Consider the following 6,305-nt stretch of genomic DNA (forward strand, 5'->3'; position numbering starts at 1 on the left):
AAGAACAAATCGTCAACAGCCAAGGCAAATCGACACCACTATGGGTGATCACGCCAATCAGGATGATCTCACTGCGGCTATGGCACTCATGCAGCAGCAGATGCAACAAATGCAGCAGACCATCCAAGCTCAGCAGGATGCTGCTGAACAGGCTGCTCTCGCGCGGCAGGAACAACAAGCGCAGACTGTTCCAATCGGGCAGAGAAACATTCCTTGCAACATCCCTACTACGCGCTCTGCCATTGTTCTTCCACTCTGCACCAGGCAGGACTTCGCGATCAAGCTTGCTTTGATCAGTCTAGTACAGAGAAAGGTGTTCTCTGGTCTCTCTACAGAAATTCCAATGGAGCATATTGAGAGCTTCGAAAAAGTCTGCAGTTTCACTCGCGTGAATGGTGTTCCACCAGACTACATCACGTGCATGTTATTCCCATTCTCTCTTGATGGAAAAGCTGCACGGTGGTTGAACTCTCTCCCTACCGGCTCTCTCACTTCATGGGAACAGGTCCGATCAGCGTTCCTCAGCCATTTCTACTCTAAGGCGAGAACAGCTGCATTGAGGAACAAGATCACCTCCTTCAGACAGCTCACTGATGAGCCTTTCTGCGACACATGAGAGCGCTTCAATGACTATCGCAGAGAATGTCCTCACCATGGATTTGATGATGATTACCTCCTGGACATTTTCTATGATGGAGTGGACTGGAAATACCAAGGTGCTCTAAACTCTGCGAGCAATGGAGACTTCATGACTCAAACCACTGATGGAGCGTTTAAGCTGATTAAGAACATGGCTGCTAGCTCAGCTAATAAGAAAGAGGAGAGTGATTGCTCCAAGAAAGGGAACAGTTCTGACACCCAGAAAATAGATGAGCTGACTGCCAAGGTTGATCAGCTACTGAAAAACAACCAAGGGCACGTCTTCAACATGGAGCAAGCTACGGCCGGACATATTCAGAACCAGAACAAGCGACAACCGCAGAGCAATTAGTAAGCTGTTCCAGCTAACGGGAACAGTCAACCAGATGAGCTGAAGGGTCTGGGTATGATGATGCAACAGCTGTTGCAGGGTCAGCAGGTTCAGGCCAAGGCGTTGAATCAGGTAACCACGGAAATAGACACCAAGATGGGCAACATGTTCATTGAGCTGAATAACAAGTATAATAATCTTGCGATCCATATAAGAAAGATCGATGTTCAGCTTGCTCAAACAGTTGAGAGTGTCAAGAGGCAACAAGAGACACTCCCTGAAAGAACTGATAAATATCCTAGGACTGAGCACTGTAATGCAATAGAGCAGCCGTTCGCTGAGACTGCTCCAGGCGCAGAAGAGAGAGCTGAGCAGTCTGCTAGCTCTGGAGTGACTGCTCCTAGCGAACCTGCTGAGACTCCACCATCTCGAGTCTATGTTCCCAAGGTTCGCTATCCAATTCCACCTAGACATCTGATGGATCCCATTAGTGAAGAGCAGCTGATAGGTTTTAACAAGATGGTGAGAAGGCTTCCTAAAGAACTTGCATTTGAAGATGCGCTGCAGATTCGTCCAGTGCTCAAGTTTTTTAGAAACTGTAGAGAGACTCAAGAGGAGATCAAGGTCCTCTATGCCAAAGCTCTGTCTACACCAGCACTGAAGGTATTGCCTAAGGTTGATGATCCTGGAAAGTTTGTTTTCCCATGTTCCATCGCAGGAACAACCTTCAAGGATGCTCTTTGTGACCCTGGTTCTTGTGTGAATCTCGTCTCAAAGGCTATTGTAGACGATTTGGGTATTGCTGATGTTGAGCGCTCTCAGCTGACCCTGACCTTTGCAAACTCTTATAGAGCAGTCCCATATGGAACCATCCGCAGCCTTCATGTTCAAGTAGGGGAATGCATTGTTCCTGCTGAGTTTCAAGTTGTTGAGATGAACAAGGATCATGAGATGCCTTTGATATTTGGAAGGACATTCATGGCTACTGTTGGAGCAACCATCGATATGCCCAACAAGAGAGTGTGCTTCTCCAACATCAACAAGAAAGTTTTCTACAAGGCTGTACCCACCAGATCTTCCTCATCACACGCCTCTCGCATCTCAGTGTTTGATGTAGAAAAGCTAAAGGTTGTTCCGGAGAAGGAGCATGGTGATAAGGGTGAGAGCAGGCTGTTATCTGATGAAGATCCTAACACTGATCCTACTAAATTCAGAGGGAATTCAAGGGTGAAACAGAAAGTTCAGAAGAAAAGGGTCAAGGGTGATCCTATGATGACTTTGATACCTCGCTTGTGTGATGAGAAATCCATTGAGTATGAGGTAAAGTGCAAGGGTACCTTTAAACCTTTCTCTAAAGTTAGAGTAATGCTCACACATGAGCTGAAAGAGAAAGGAGAAGCTGCTGTGAAAGGGTTGCTGAGCAGAGTTTTGAAGTTGAACATGTCTGATTGTGGAGCTTGTTTTGGAACAAATCCTCCTGCTCAACCCGACTGATCCCAGTCACCAAGTCAAGCTAGAGACTTAAACTAAGCGCTTGGTGGGAGGCAACCCACTGGTACGTGTAAATATAACTTGGTTTTGTTTTTGTTTACTTATTTTCGTTTTAGTTTATTGAGTCTCAGGTCAAAAAGCAAAAAAAAAAAATCCGAGATACTTCAAAAATTCTGGGTTGCAGAAACGGAACAACCTACCCCCTGAAAAGAGCGGTTGTTCCAGGCGATCATCTGACGATAGAACACCCAGAATTTTCATGGAGCGCCTACTCCACTCAGGTAAATATCTCAACCCAAAAAAAAAAAATATATATATATATATATATATATATATATATATATTATTCTTGTTTTCTTCTTCTCTCTGATTTATTTTCACACCAGGGACGTTGTGAAGTAAGTCTGGGGGAGGGTTTTCGTTGTTTACTAACTCGTTTCTTTCTTTTGTTTTTTCTTTTGGGTCAATTTGAATCAGTTTTTATTGAGTCAGTCAAAACTTTGTGGGAATTAGGACCTTATTCTGTGTTGATCACTGACCACCTTGTGCTTTAGTTATCTTATTCAGTGACCTTAGCAGTGGCGAAAGACACACATGTGGACCTCAGCCGATCAGGTTACACTGGGTAGATTTAACTCCACCTTACTTGAACCTAATCTTAACTGAAATTCTTCTTGTTATGGGCATTAGATCAGGGAAACGAGAACACACTCAGGACTTCTTATCCTTTTTATCTATCTTGCTGATCCTGAGTGGCTAGCTCATCTTTAGCTAGTTCCCACCCTGCACCTTAGCCTTTATTCCACCTTCATGCATTTGTTTTTCAGTGTCATATGTGCAGATATGTGCAAAAAGGTCGGAGAGGAAAGGATCAACGCAGCCTCCTACTCGTTACTGCTCCAGAAATTATGGTAGAAAGGAAAACAAGCAGATTAAGGGAGCAACCGCTCCATAACCAATGAACTGCGCAAGAGCAGGGGAGGAGAACCAGGATGGTTGCGAAATCAGAACCACCAGTGGCACTCAGAACCATCATGTATGACCTCCTTCTTTGTCACATCACCATATCAGTCTTCAAAAAAAAAAAAAAAAAAAAAAAGGTGATGGAGAAGGGGATGAGATCAAAGAAATATGAGCCACTGGAAAGATCGAGCAAAGGAGTGGGTACCAAAAGGAAAGTGGAACGCAGAACAATCAGTTGCATATTCCGTCATCAGAACAGTCGCACCAGATAGAGCAAAAACGAGTAGAGGCTGTGGACATCAATGGATCTATCCTCTCTTGTCATTTTGTGTGATATCCTGCATCCTCTTCAATGAAATGGTATCCCCTAAACACTTTTAACTCCACCATTAAATAGCCTGTTCCACACCTAGACCGTCTACCCTGAATGATGCCTGTGATGAGAAGCTCACGCTACTCTTAAGTGAATGTAGGGAGTTTTGTCTCGATAGTGTTGCTTTTTCAGGTTTGAGATGAAGAGTATTGAGCCGATTTTTGAACAGCAGTCAATGGGGTTCCGGTAAGGGTGTGTTGTCCTAGTTTTACTGCTTGTATGGTTCAGAGATTCGTGGTTAAAGTATGGTTGCTGAGAATAGGAGAGTTCCCACACTTTCAAACCTTTCTCCCTGTTCTTGATACTTGACATTGTTTGAGGACAAACAGGGATCTAAGTTCAGGGGAATTGATATATGGTGTTTTATACATCTTGTATATATGCTTTTTAATTGGTTTTCAAGTCTTTATCGAGTCTTTCTAGTCCTTTTGGAGTCATTACAGGTCTGGAGTTACATTGGATGGGAGATGGACCAGCTGGAACAAAAGAGGCAGAAAACAATGCAATTTGGTGGTTTTCACGCAGAACAGTCTTGATGACTGTTCCGGATAGCGGAGCAACCCGAGTGACTGTTCCGAGTGAGTGTTCCAGCGGCAGAGATTTTTAAGGAAAATACAATCATTACGGGATTTGCCCTAATTATCCCTATTTTCTCTCCTAGCCGCCTGTGGCTTGGATATATCATATTTTCTGTTTCTCTTTATCATTCTACGCTAGTTTACAGAGAGGAACCAGACCCGAAAACTCCATTGTTGGATTTGCTTATTGTAAAGAGAGAAGGATCTCTACACTCTTGAGAAGAATCCTGAACCCTATCTCTTTTATTTTATTGATTCAGCATGTTTTCTTCATCTGTTATCTCTGTGTTCTCTCTTGTTATGACTGAGTAGTTGATCTAGCTAGCCTAGGGTGTTAGTGTGTTAGATCGTGAGCTAAACACAGATAAGTATCCATTGATTATCTTCATTCATAACTGCTCTTATTGCTTGCATTAAACTGGCCAGTTATTGTTAGATCCTAGGTTTAACCTATTTATTAACCGTGTAATAGGTTGCTAGATCTGTTATGAATGAGCATAGCATCCTTAATCAGCGAAAGTAGATATTAGGGTGTTTTGTGAACCGATTGGACTTGATCTTAATGTTCATCATCACGCCTTGATCCAAGCGAGAGCTTAGGTATTGAGGCTGATCACTGAAAGGTGAAACACCACGACAGTGGGTTGATCTAGTATTGTGTTCCTAATTCTAGACTAGTTCATTAATCAAACTTGAATAATTGTTTGGCTCATGATTGTAAGCGCCCGTTAAACCCTAGGTTAGTTTCTCATTAATCTGAAACTTAAAACCAATCTGTTACTTGCTTTTTACGTTACCACAAACTTTAAAACCCCCATATTGTTTTAGCTTGATTCTGATCCCATAAAGATAAAGTGTAAGATTTGCTCTCTGTGGATTCGATCCTAAAGTGCTACATCGACATACCATTCGATTGTGGTAGTGTGCACATTTAGTTATTTGGTGTGCGTATACACGTAATATCAGTCGCGTTCGGACAATTTGTTCGTATCATCTCGATTTTTAACTTGGCGACATCTCGCAGTTATTTCGAAGACTATACGTATATTTTCGGTGCTGAAGTGAGATTGTTTTGCGATTTTGGGCCTTACGAGGCCGCTGGCAAGAGTATTAACGTTTGTAAATTTTCTAGGCGTGTTCTGCGACTTTTGCAAGTGTCTTAAAAAGGAGCGACACATATTGGTCGTTAAAAGTTTCGAAATCTCTATAGAATTCGATTACGATAACGCATCTTTTCCTATGTGGGAGTATACGAGTATATGCACCCACTCCCCCCCCCCCCTTTTTAGAGAGGGGGATAGCTGAACTCGTCATTCGACGAGCTGCCTACGTACCTCTTTCGAGGATCAAGCCATCTCGTAGTTCTGTTTTATGCCGCGAGCGTTTTTACTCGGTGATTGTCGCCGTGCTGACCGCCATGTTCGTGGCCGGGTCAGCATTCTCTTCCGGACATTCCGGTTGAGTTGTAGTGTCGGCTTCGGGCTCGTGTTGAGTTTCGACACCCGAAGCATTTTCGTCAGCAGACGATGTTAAATCGTCTTTTCCTGAAACGTTTTTGGCCGAAGATTTGTCTATCTTTGTGCGCTTGCAATTTGCCGTTGCAGAGGTCGTCATCTGCCTCAACTTGTGCTCTGCGAGGAAGCACAGTCGCGACTATTTCTGACATTCCCAGATAGCTGCGACTCCGTTTGGGGTCGGGAATTTGACGCCCAGGTGGTACGTTGACGGAACGGCTTGCATGGCGTTGAGCCATGAGGTTCCCATGATCACGTTGTAGATGGCGGGATGATCGACCACCGTGAATTCGACGATTTTTGTGATCTTCTTGGCCATGAGCGGCAGCTGGATCGATCCGAGGGTCATCGATACTTCGCCCGAAAAACCCGTGAGCGGTTTCGGCATTGGAGTTACTTCCCCCAGTTTGATGCTC

At 43.9% G+C, this 6,305-nt stretch overlaps 1 non-coding gene across 1 annotated transcript; it reads right to left on the reverse strand.

Annotated features, from left to right (window-relative positions):
* Nucleotides 1-553: 553 nt before the first annotated feature.
* Nucleotides 554-660, reverse strand: LOC125586725. The gene has a single exon (XR_007323260.1). It is a non-coding gene; the product is annotated as a small nucleolar RNA R71 (small nucleolar RNA).
* Nucleotides 661-6,305: the final 5,645 nt, after the last annotated feature.

The sequence above is a fragment of the Brassica napus genome, chromosome C4 (assembly GCF_020379485.1).
Source record: "Brassica napus cultivar Da-Ae chromosome C4, Da-Ae, whole genome shotgun sequence".
Classification (NCBI taxonomy): domain Eukaryota; kingdom Viridiplantae; phylum Streptophyta; class Magnoliopsida; order Brassicales; family Brassicaceae; genus Brassica; species Brassica napus.